The 13,115-nt window shown below is 44.7% G+C and overlaps 1 protein-coding gene across 6 annotated transcripts in view; it reads left to right on the top strand.

Moving 5' to 3' along the window:
• The first annotated feature begins 9,832 nt into the window (after nucleotides 1-9,832).
• The window catches only part of LOC309619660 (uncharacterized protein), a 40,924-nt gene continuing 37,641 nt past the window's right edge, over nucleotides 9,833-13,115 (top strand). For all 6 annotated transcript variants that reach the window (XR_014239112.1, XR_014239113.1, XR_014239114.1 and 3 more), the window contains exon 1: nucleotides 9,833-9,928. The gene's annotated coding sequence lies outside the window, so the exon portion shown is untranslated. The remainder of the gene's footprint in view (nucleotides 9,929-13,115) is intronic.

The following is a 13,115-nucleotide window of genomic DNA, read 5'->3' on the forward strand; positions in this document are numbered from 1 at the left end:
TATGCAAGAGCCTGGGCTCATTGAAAATATTCCTTTGATATGCATCTTTTTTTTTTAATAAATTTATTTACTTATTTATTTATTTATTTATTTTTGGCTGCGTTGGGTCTTCGTTGCTGCATGTGGGCTTTCTCTAGTTGCAGTGAGCGGGGGCTACTCTTCATTGCCGTGCACGGGCTCCTCACTACCGTGGCTTCTCGTTGCAGAGCACAGGCTCTAGGTCCACGGGCCTCAGTAGTTGTGGCACAGGGGCTCAGTAGTTGTGGCTCGAGGGATCTAGAGCACAGGCTCAGTAGTTGTGGCACACAGGCTTAGTTGCTCTGTGGCATGTGGGATCTTCCCGGACCAGGGCTCGAACCCGTGTGCCCTGCATTGGCGGGCAGATTCTTAACCACTGCGCCACCAGGGAAGCCCTGAGATGGATCTTCACTACCTGAGGCCGGTCTTCTGTTTTCCCCACCCTGAATCCCCTCAGGGCGCACCGCGGGGTGGCCGGGATGGCAGCTGCTGCAGCTCACGGCTTGACGATGGGCAGAATTCAACGTTTACCAGGATGGCAGGCAACATTCTTTGTTTACTGAAATGTCAGGCAGCATGTTTTTGTCCACAGATTGCACTGAAAATGTGATGGTAGATTCATGGTTAGGAGAATGTGAGTTAGAGGGAGAAGGGGATGGGGCTACACAGGCAGCTTTTAGCTTCGATGAGTGGGAGGTTGAGTGGAGGGGATATTGGATGATGAAACGAATGTAGGGTCACTGGGTTCCTATTTCATAACAAGGTTGTTATATAAGTATCCTGAGCCCTGAATTCGGAAGGAGAAAACTATTGAAATGTACAGGCAATTCGCAAAAATAATCTTAAGGGGGATAGTAGACAAAAATAAGGACATAAAACTAAATAAAGTCAGCTAACAGTTACTCGTCAACTGAAAAAAAATGCACCACCTAAAAGTTGTGCATTATATTTTATTCGGTGGACATTCTGAGGACTTCAAGCCTGGGACACAGCATCTCAGATAATGCTGAGAAACTGTTCCCAAGAGGCAAGGGGGTTGGGGGATAGCCAGGATATATAGGAGTTTTTACAACAAAAGAGCAGGTATTCAGAACATCAAAAGATTACTGTTAATAAAAGAAAACAAGGGGGCGGTGGTGGTGGGATGAATTGGGAGATTGGGATTGACATATATACACTAATATGTACAAAATAGATAACTAATGAGAACCTGCTGTATAAAAAATAAATAAAATTCAAAAAAATAATGCCACAGGGGAAAAAAAAAAAACCAGTTATCTCAAATTAAGGAATTTAGTGCTTTTCTCTGTATGGGAAGATGCAAGAGTCTGGGCTCACTGAAATCATTCCTTTGGTATGCACCTCAGCTATCAGGGGCCAGTATCCTGTGTTTTCCTCTCCTGAGTTTCCTCAGATGCACCATCGGGGGTGGCTGCAGCAGCTGACTGCTGGATGTGCTTGGCAATCGGCAGCCCATTTGCCTCCATCCTGAGTTCCCTCAGCGCTCACCATCCGGGCGGCTGTAATGTGCTTGCTTGATGGCTGCAACATCCTTTGTTTACTGATATGGCAGGCAATATTTTAGTTCCCATACTGGAAAAAAATGAATTCCAAAGGGATGGGCCTAACCATCCATATTTTTTAAAGGTTTTCCAATATCAGTGTGCAGCCAGGGTTGAGAATTCTTGCCTCATCTCTTTCCTCTTAACTCAGTCTTCCTTCTTTGTACAACTCCGTGTCACTATTTGGTAGACAGCATATAGAATCTGCTTGGAATTTATGTTATTTGCATACAAGCAAATGGCACTTTTCCCTGCAGAAGAGATGCTGTGCTCGAGCTGGCTTGACATGGTTTCTACAGACAGGCAGCTGTTTGGAGATGGAGAAGCTGAGAATTCTGCATCTCATGCCCCAATTTCATTCAACTCATTGCTGGCCTCGTTTTTTCCTACTGTATTATTCCCCATGACTGAGTTCCTAAGGCATCGCCTGGGCTTGGGACCAGCTGCACTTATAAAATGCTTAGAAAAGCTTTTGGAGACCTAGCCCTTTTTTGTTTGTGAATACGCAAGTCATTTCAGCCTCTCTTGAAGTGGCAAGTTCTAGGAAGTTACTCGTTTCATTGTGATCAGTTTACCACCCTTTGACTTTAAGACAGTCTCGCTTTCAGCAATTTTGCCTTCCATTCTTTGATTCAAATCTCAAGTCAATTTATGAAATACATTAACATTATGTTCCTATTGGAGTTCTGTCTTTAGAACAGTGGTTTCAAAGGTAGGGTGGTTTGGAATTACCCCTAGGGAATGTTTTGGAAATCTGTATGGGAGAGAGGATTAGTTGTCACAATATTTGGGTAGTGCTGTTGGCATGAGACAGTTCTGTCAACTTTTGAATACCCCATCAGATACTTGTGTAAGAAAGTCAGATAAAATGAACACCCTATTTATGATTATCTGAGCCTAGAACCCAACTTATTTTACACAAAATATTTTTTGCATGGTTTTAATATACACTGAATTTCATGAATGCAACTACAGTGTAAAAAGAGGAAGATCACACTTTGTTTTACTTGCTTTACTAAGAGTTATTTGTCATTTCAGAAAATGCTATCACCAATTTGGGATATTTTACTTGCCAATATGAGACACCTATATCAGCCTTCATTTGTGGCTGTCACTTTCATATGTGACTCTACATGCAAGGGACTCTACATCATGTCCCTGTACTGTATTATTATTATTATTTAGACAATTTATTCTTTTTTAAAAAATTTATTTGTTTTTATTTTTGGCTGTGTTGGGTCTTCATTGCTGTGCACGGGCTTTCTCTAGTCGCAGCGAGCGGGGGCTACTCTTTGTTGCGGTGCCCGGGCTTCTCATTGTTGTGGCTTCTCTTGTTGTGGAGCACGGGCTCTAGGCGCACGGGCTTCAGTAGTTGTGGTGCACAGGCTTAGTTACTCCACGGCATGTGGGATCTTCCCGGGCCAGGGATCGAACCCGTGTCCCCTGCATTGGCAGGCAGATTCTTAACCACTGTGCCACCAGGGAAGCTCCCCATATTATTATTAATGACTTCCCTTTTATTTCTCCTTTATATTTTAGTTAGAGCATTGTATTGATTTTTTTTAAATTATGTTTTAGGTAAATGACATTACCTATGAATTGCATTTTAGGACAGTTAAGGAGGCATTACAAAATATTTGTGATAAAAGTGAGCACAAGGTCTAATAGGGTTGAGAACTCTTCTGTTAGAAGGAAATGAAGCCTTGCTTTTCAGGCCAGATCCAAAGGACTCTTGAACCTCAACTCTGTATTTAATATAAGAAAGTGTTATATTAAGTGCTGCAAGTGTTTTCCAAACAATATCTGCTCAGAAGGACAAAATTTCAAAATAAATGGAACGTTATATAATTATATGCAACAATTATATAAATTATATGTGCATTTTATTGTATGCACTGTGTATATGTATATATCCATCTATATATCTAGCCATATCTATCTATATATATCATATCTATCTATTTATAATATCAAGGACAGTGCATGCAATTGTGTGAATACAAGCTAAGGTGCAATACTTTCCTCTCATGTAACTGTTTGAAATAAGCATTAACTCTTAATTCCAACATTTCCTTCTAACCCAAAGAGAAGGGCATACTTTAACATTTTTTTCAGTTGAGTTGGCACCATGCAGGACTTCATCATGAAAACATGCTTGTCATGCTGGTCTTTCTTCAAGTCCTGCTCACCAGGCCTTCCCTTCCTGACCAGGCCCTAAAAGGGAGAGTCACACCCATGGAAGAAAGCAGCTCTTGGCTTTCTTGAGAGGCTTCCTTTCCCCACTCCGGTGGAAGTCTGATCTTGTTTTTTGGCAGTTGCCATGGGAGCGGCGTGTGCTGCAAGGGTGACTCCATCACTAAAACAAATACAGGCAAAGAGCTAAGAAGCATATTTCAGCCTTCAGTGCTTCAAACCCCGAGGAATGAAAACAATCTGTGCAATTTAAATAGAATAAATCCCAATGCCCCCAAGGGAAGCGGGAGTTTATTTTTAGGCCACAAGCACTGCCACCCAGGCTTTAGGAATGACAGACTGAAAGTCCAGATTGGTGTCGAAGTGCGTCTGTTGCACTGCGGGTTTGCGGCTGTTAGCTGGGCAGGGAGGCAGGGAAACAAACCAGTGCGGGGCTTGCTTCCCAGCCTCCCGGGCCGCCTGCTCCTGCACCCTATTAGCCACGGCCGCCGTTCGCAGAGGGGGCCTCAGAGCAGACCCGCTTGCTCAGCATCTTCGCCATCCCTGGTGCCGGGGCGTGGTGCGCACGGCCAGTGGCCACACGCGGCGCTGGGCTGGCAGGTGGAGCCGGCGCTGTGGGATGCGCGGGCCCGGCCGTGTGGCCACAGTGATCACCAACCAGATAGAAGAGGCACCTGCCAGCACGTGGGAGCTGCCCCTGGTGCCCGGCACCCTAGTGGGAATCACAGGGATCCTGGCGATGGAGGGCGCCCGAGGCCAGCTCTTGCCAAGGCCGTGCCAGTGGATGAGGGCGCATCAGGTCCGCACCAGCTCCGATCCAGGCAAGACCTGGACCGGTCCCCAGATAGCTGTATATACAAACTAGATAAGGAAGAAGGGCATTCAGTGCCTTACCTTATAAAATATGATTAGGGCATCATAGTCCTGGCTTGGTTTTGAAATGATAGTTTTCAATTATGTTATTATTGGCCATTTATTATTACACATAAATATTAAAAGCCAACATTAAGTTATTTAAAAATTAATAGACTTTTTAAAAGGGCAACTTCAGTTTTACAGAAAAATTGAGCAGAAAGTCCAGAGAATTCCATGTGTCCCTTCTCCCCTCCCCAGTTTCCCTCTTAACATCTTGCATTAGTGCAGTAGGTTTGTTACAATTGATCAATCAATATAGCTACATTATTATTAACTGAGTCCATAGTTTACATTAAGGTTCACTCTTTGTATTGCACTGTTCTATGGGTTTTGACAAATGAATGCCATGTACGGATCATTACAGTAGCACACAGAATAGTTCCACTGTCCTAAACACCCCCTGTGCTCCACCTATTCATCCCTCTCCCAGCCCCTGGCAACCGCTGATCTTTTGTGTCACTATAGTCTGACCTTTCCCAGCATGTCATATAGTTGGAATTATATGGTATGTAGCCTTTTCAGATTGGCTTCCTTCACTTAGCAGTGTGCATTTAGGGTTCTTCCATGTCTTTCATGGATTGATAGTTTTGTTTTTTTTTTTAATCACTGAATAATATTCCATTGTATGGATATTCTATAGTTTGTTTATCCATTCACCTATCGAGGGACATCTTGGTTGCTTCTGATTTTTGACAATTAGTTATCGCCCCTTTTTAGTATCTGTAATTAAAAGCTTACAAATCAGAAGTAATCTTAATACAAGTATTTATTAGCCAAACATGATTATCAATGACATTCTGCATCCAAACACATTTGGACACTGTGATGTCACTCTTACATTGTTCTAACACCTCTTCTGCCTTCTGTTCTTGCACAGGTCAGGTACACAAAGAAATACTTTTAGAAGTTTAATTATTATAAAAATGATTCCTTTTGTATTGAAATACATCAAGTATACTTCAATTTTTAAGTCTCAAGCACAAGAAAAAAAGCAAACAAAAAACCCCCAAATTAGAAAAAAGGATACCCACTTCAGGTGAACATTTTTTTTCAAATATGGAATATATAAAGTGAGAAGCAAACACTCACTCCCACACTAGTCCCCAGCCCCATTCCCGCTCTCCAAAGGTAACCACTCTTAACATTTTTATATGTATCTTTCTAACTACTTCCTCTTCATATACAAGCATTCCTGTATATTATCTTTTTTTTTTTTTTGGTAACAAAATATATATGCCTTTTGCAATATATATGTGTAAATGATTTCTAAAGAAGGTGACCTGCTTTTGTTTTTGAGAAAGTGCGTTTGAAAATATAGTCAAATGGAACACTTATTTTAAATCCTCCTTTTGGCATCTTCAATAGGATAGAGCCTTTTGATTCCCTTTCTCCAAAATGTTACCCTGTTCCGTGGTCCCTAGAGCTACACTAAGTGAGCAATACACTGATATCACTCCTGAGCAGGAGAGAGTCTGGAAGTTGGCTTATTCATCTTACTCCCAACTGCAGATTCCTAGATCAGCCATCATTTATCTTCTCTTATTCTCACTACATTCTTGGTGATGACACTCCTTCCCCAAGAAGCAACTTGTCTCTTCCCTGGTAACCAAAGTTCCACTCAGAGTTTCTCGTATAGTTTTAGCACAATAAATTCTTTTATGGGGGGTAACTTTTAATTTCCCCATGTACTAATAGCATAAAGGCTGTTTTTGTTTTTGTTCTAAGCCTATGCACTTCTCTCAGGTATCTATCCTACCAAGCACATCTGCAATTCTTTGGAAAATGGGCATAGAAAATAATACAAATTCCTAAACTCCAAGACGGGAAATAATAACCATAGGAGGGGCTCAAAGGGTAACCAAATATTCATCATTTCCATATAGAAGGCCCAGTTGCAGAAACCACTCCCTCTTATAAACCATTGCTTTTGCAGTGATCGTTTACAATTGAAACATCTTTTTATAGAATAAAATATGAGTGTTTTTACACTGGGTCTTTGGACCTCTCAGAGGATGTTTTATTCTTTTAAAAGCTGTCTTGAATACTCAGGTTTGAACACCATGTCTTATTAAACTGTGTTGGGAAAAGGATCTCCTCTCAGTGGGTGCTCTCAGTAAATGAATGAGCCCCTGCATTGGCACTTGGGTTGGTTCCATTGACAGAGCCTTTGCACAGAGTCAGCTGCACTCTGTAAGTCTGGTGGATGAGCAAAACCATAGTTCAGTGAGAGGCCACTTTATATAAGAAATTCCTGCCTGAGAAATTCCATTCAGTTCTTGTGTGTCTGTTTCAGTAGGCTCTTGAACATCAACTAAATAAAAAAGTGGAAAGCAGAGTGGAAAGAAGCCAAACAATGGGCATCAGGAAATATAAACTATCCAGGGAGTTAACAGTAAGGGAAGAATGATGGGTTTCATATGATGCATATGGAATATTAATATTTCATTTATCTAAGTTGTATAGATAAGTGTGTATAATTAGGAGAGATTAGGGGTGATCTTTTTTTTTTTCCCCAATCATCTAGCACTGTTACCAGCAAATGGTCACATTTGTTCTATTTCTAACCACTACATGTGTAATATAAGGAATTGAGGTGGAAGAAAATACTACAATGGCTCTTCTATTTGTAAAATCCCTAAGCCCACATGTGCAACAAAAATTAGGGCATACGTAAGTGGTGGGGTGACAGAACAGTAAAGTCAACCCAGTGCATAATCACATGGTCTCGTTATATTCCTAAATTCCTAAAATCAAGTAGGTTAGAGGGGACTATTTACCAGGGCCGAGTCTCCCGTAGATAAATTACTAAACACCATGAATTACTTGGCCAAATGCTATATCACTGTTTAGATTATGCTTTGATACAATAATTAAACAAACAATTTGGTCACTGAACAGCCCATTTGTAAGTACATGCGGGCTACTCATAGGTATGGAAGGTACTCTGCGACCCTGAGATTCTAGGATACTTTTGAATATTTTCAGGATGTCCACCCACTTGGTACAAACTGTCCGAAGGGGACAACTAGCCAACTGCTCTTCCAGTGAGCTCCGTGTACCACAGCAATTCAATCTAACAAGCACAAGTAACCTGAAAATTTGTTGCTACTTCTTAGTTTGAAATATCTTCAGGTTCAAAAGCTCTATCCCTTCTGTATTCACATCAAGTTACATGAACAAAATCAAACACCTCCCCTTAGTTAAACAGGTCAACAGCCTGCTACAGACAAATGCATGTTAAAATTTTTGTGTCCATTGGAAGGACACAGACCAATAGGTAAATTCCTAATTTTATTTTATTTTACTTCTTAGGCTTTTTTTTTTTTGGTCTGGAGAGAAAAATGATTTAAAAAGAGTTTTGCTTTGGGGTTTTTCTTTTGCTATTTATATCCATGAAGTCAATTTTATATATCTTATTATGGCAATAAGCTGTTATTCGTAAAATGCTATGTTGTATTTTCTATGTGAGCATTTACTTACTTGATTTGTTTTTTACCATTCCATTGTCCAACAGATGTGACACACCATCCTAACTGAATTCCAATAATATCTCTGATGATATTTTCACCACTTGTTTATTAAGCAATTTTAAAGGCACATTGTTCGCTTTAAAATTCTATACAATCATCTGATCATTTTCCTTTCAATGTAACTAATAAAAATACAGGAAGGGGTTAGATATTTACAGAAAGTATCTCAAGTAATTGGGAACAATTGGTGCTTTCACATTTGCACATTTCTCTTTGGAGGGAAGGTAATAAAACCCCTAAGTAATTACAGTCAAATAGCCCTCCAGCTGTGTCATTCTGAGCACATAAATCACATCTTGTCAATACTACATCAGTAAATGGGCCAAATAACAGTAATATATCTGAATTCTGTAGAACTATTAATAGAATATGAACAAGTAAATCTGAAATCTGAAAGGGTTCTATCCGGAATAGAATCTATTTTCATAAAAGGAAGTGAGAATTCGAACAAAGACAGAAAGAGTTTATTTCTTGCCATGCACCCTCCAGGTTGTCAGAGAAGTCTTGTTAGATGTGTCTTAAGAGGATGGGGAGGAAGACCCTCCTATGTCCGTGTATCTCTGTCCACATTGTGTGTAATATCCTCCGTGCCATCCTAATGTCAGACAGAGACAGCCTTTTCTGGACCTTATGGATTCTGAAGTCCAATTTGTGACTCTGACAATACCTCTATGCTGAGAGAATGTAGCTGTCTAGTTTATCTACCGTTGCAGGAACAGACGCAATCAATGCACAGTATACAGACCTCTAGCACTCATTTGTCTGAATTCGACTTTTAATAAGTATGGAACAGGAAAGCCACGCTTTCTTTCTAAAGTGCTTCAGAACATGTGGTAGTGGCTACCCCTTACATAAGTCAGCGTGTGTCTATTTTCAAACATTGGTGGTCCCTAAGCATTTCTGTCTTATACTTTTTGTGAAGTGGATGTATTCAGGAAGACATTACGGGATAAAAAAAAAAAAGCCGCATCGTTCATTCATTTATTCATACACTTATTTGATAAAAATAATTACCAGACTCCTGCCATATGCCAGGCGCTCTGTAGACACCGAGGATGCAGAAGTGAGCGATATCCTCACCGGTTTTGGTGGCAGTTGAGCATCCATCCAAGACGTTTCTTATAATGTGTGTGAAAAGAAGCATCGCTCCCACCGCCTGCCAGATATTCCCGCTTTACCCCGAAGTGGAGAGGAGGTCCTCAGGGTGACGTGTCCCTAGGCGCCCGGGGTGAGCGACGGGGCCAGGCGTGGAAGCGGGGCTGCGGCCGCCCGCGGCGGGAGCCCCCAAGTCCGGGGACCCGCTCTCCGGGCGGGGCGAGGCGGCGCACTCTGCTCCAGACCGCGCCCTCCGCCGGGGCCTCCAGGGGGCGCTCGCGCCCAGGCCAGGGGGAGCGCGGGTTTCCTCAGAAGGTGGAAACTCGGCTGAGAAGCCGTTCCCCGCCGCCCGCCGGCACCCCGCTCCCCGGTGCCCCCACCTCCCGCCCCGAGTGACTGAGGGCCAAGCGGCCCCGCCCCCGCCGCCCGGAGTGGACCCGGTGCCCGCGGAGCCCGAACTCCCGGCTGGGGAGTCTCTTCCCTCCGCCGGCGCCGAGCAGCCCCGCAGCCCGCGGGGAGGGCGGCGCGACCGCCGACCCCGCCCACGGCCGCCACGCCGCCCTGGGGACGGACCCGGCGGCGGAAGCCCAGCCCGCCCTCGGGGCCGCGCGTCAGGTAAGAGGGTGTGGGCCCTGCACCCGTCCCGGGCTGCGGCGCGAGACCAACCTTTGAGGCGCAGGCGTTCGCCCGGAGCCGCAGCTGCTGTGTAGGAAGAGCTGCGCGCGGCGTCTTAGTCTGGGGAACTTTGGCCCCTCGTCTCGCCCCTGCCTTCCGTTCGGCTTGCTCGGCCCGGCGTGGGTGGGGAGGGGCCGACTTGCGCGTCCTGAGAGGAATCGGGGGCGGGGAGGCGCAGGGTCCCGGCTGGGGTGGCAGCGCCCCTCGTCCTGACGGCGGGGAAGGGCCGAGGGAGGGCTGTGCTGGGTTCCGGGGCTGGACCCGCCGCCGTGGGACTCAGCCTCTCCGCCTCCTAACCTCCCCTTCCCCGCCCTGACAGTGGGTTCCAATAATATTTAATTGGCTCTCGGGTTTAAAACTCATCCATAGGCTCTCAGGTGGTCCCTTGATTCAGCCAAGTTCCTCTGAGCTCCTTCCTCGGCTAGATAAAGTGCCGGGGGGGAGGGGACGGGGGAGGGGACTGGAGGGACCCCTGAAGCGCTGGCCTGAGCCGACTGAAGAGGTCGGGACCCGCGCCGTCACAGACGCCAGAGGACCCTTAGGGCGGAGTCCAGGGGCACAGTTAGGAGGTGGTCCGAGCCGCGTCCAGTGAGTATGGATCACCGTCGAGTGAGGAGCGGGCTGGCCCCTGAGAAGTACTGTGAGGAAGATGCGTTCCCCATCCCCTCGAAGGAAGTGGGTGGCCTTTAAGGCTCTAGTTCCCCCACGCACACCCCACCCCCCGACCTCCAGGCCCGAGTGGCCCCTGGCGGCCGTGCAAGCCTGGCTTTCAGCCCCGGAACTTAACAAGCTCCCGGAAGAGTCCGGGCTGCAGAGGTGGTCCCCGGGGCCCAGAGCTTAAGAAGTGCTGCACACCCCCGGGGGGGGGGGGGGCGGGTCCTGGAGGTGGAGGGAGGAAGGGTGGACGGAGTAGTGGGGCGGGGTAGGGAGGGGTGAGTGCCCTGGGAGACTTTGAGAAATACCCCCCCCGCCCCGCCCCCGCGACGGATCCATTGATGCCGTAGGATTCCGGCGCCTTTTGGGAAGAGGTGCCTCTGCTTCTTTACTCCTGTGTTCAGAACTATGCAAAACCAACTCTTCATCCTCTTGCTGCTCTGCCAGGATTTTTAAAGCACTGCTCTTCCATGTACAATGCTTGGTGTCAGTCTATTTATCTCTTGTAAAAATAAAATACAGTGTGTGTGTGTGAAAAAAAAAAAAAAAAGAAAAGGCCACTAGGTAAGAATGCGTAAAGAATAGAAATTGCTATGAATTTTGAGATCATACTAGTTTATCCTGAACCTAATGAATTCTATTAAAATCGGAAATAATAAAAAAAATAAAAATAAAGCACTGCTCTATTCTTGGCTCACTTGGTTCTTGGTTCCCCAAATAGCAGTTTTGAGCTGTCCAAGGTATTTAAAAGTGTTCTCCTTAAAGTGAGACTGAACCCTACTCTTCTGGAAAAACTACCCTAACTTCAAAGGAGATATTCTTTTCTGCCCATTCTTTCCTTCTGCTGCCCTCTTAACAATCCCTGTTCTCAAAGATGTTTGTGTTTCAATTTTTGCTTTATGTGGAAACAACCTTCCCCCTGCACCCCCAAAAAACTTTCCTAGAACATAGGTGTTTCAAACCCATGACAGTGTTTTGTAGTTAGTATACACTGGTTAAACTGCATAGCAATCCCCCCAAGAGCCAGAGGCAAGCAACAACAACTTTACTACTTATTTTATTTGATGCCCTTCAAGTTTAGGAAGGTCCCATTTTTATTACCCAGCAGATAAGACAGAGCCCTGGATGGCTGTGGCTGTGATTAGATAACTTCTGATGTTTTCATTTCCGTTACTGAGCTGCTGCTTCTAGATTAAATTCGTTTTATTGCCTGTTCATTTTTAAAGAAAGACTGACAAAGTCACTCTAATAGATCAGGAGGTCTGAGCTCAGAGTAGGTCAAAGGTGCTCACATGTAGGGAGATGGATAAAAATAGCAGGAGGGGACTTACTTGGTGGCGCAGTGGTTAAGAATCCGCCTGCCAATGCAGGGGACACGGGTTCGAGCCCTGGCCCGGGAAGATTCCACATACTTCGGAGCAACTAAGCCCGTGCGCCGCAACTACTGAGCCTGCGTTCTAGAACCTGCGCTCTAGAGCCCGCAAGCCACAACTACTGAGCCCACGCTCCATAACTACTGAAGCCCGAGTGCCTAGAGCTCGTGCTCTGCAACAAGAGAAGCCACTGCAATGAGAAACCCGTGCACCCCAACGAAGAGGAGCCCCTGCTCGCCGCAACTAGAGAAAAGCCTGCGCGCAGCAACGAAGACCCAACACAGCCAAAAATAAATAAATAAATAAATTTATTTTTAAAAAAAATATATATAGCAGGAAGGTTGGCAAGTACAGCCAGGTCACCTGCGTTAATTGTGCACACTAATAAAGGCCAGAATCTCCTCATTTATCTCTGGTGGGAAGTTCTGATGGTTTCACGGGATCAAACTGAAACTGCATCAAAACTGGGTGGAAGTATCCATCCACAGTAGGAGTGGCTGTTGTATCCTGGATAGTTTTTAAATGGTCAGATAGGAAGAGCTTGCCTGCAGTGGAACCAAAGGTCTGCTCACGTGTCAGCATGTGAAAGTGCTCGTGGACATCAACCCTATACCGTTCCTGTGAGCGCTCAGTCGCATGTTTATTCTTCCAGACACACTCCCAGCATAATTTATTGGGAGCAGGAGCCGATGGGGTCCAGTGTGCTTCCAAGCGTAAGACAAGCACTTTCCTTGAGCTTCTAAATATTTATTTAAAAATAGTTGCTCTGAGGTTTGTGAGTTGTTTTTTAATTGCGCTTAAAAGACTTCCTATTTATTTCCAGGTCTCTGGTAGCAACATGGCATTTTGCTTGAAGCATTGGTTTGTCTTAAGGAGACCTTGCTTTGGGAGATTTTGATTAAAAAGTGCCTTGTACTACAGGGTTTCTTGATCTGCATGTAGACTTCTGATTTTAAAATACTGCATTTCAGTTAGTAGGAAACAAAGATGTTATATGTTTCCAGAAAAGTTTCATGTAGTATTCCAGAAAATAGAGGCTTTGATTCATCCCATCATCAGATGATTGGAGTCCATCATAGTGTCTGAACAGCTTTAGATTA

This window comes from Balaenoptera borealis (assembly GCF_965194805.1).
Source record: "Balaenoptera borealis genome assembly, chromosome: 21".
Taxonomy (NCBI): domain Eukaryota; kingdom Metazoa; phylum Chordata; class Mammalia; order Artiodactyla; family Balaenopteridae; genus Balaenoptera; species Balaenoptera borealis.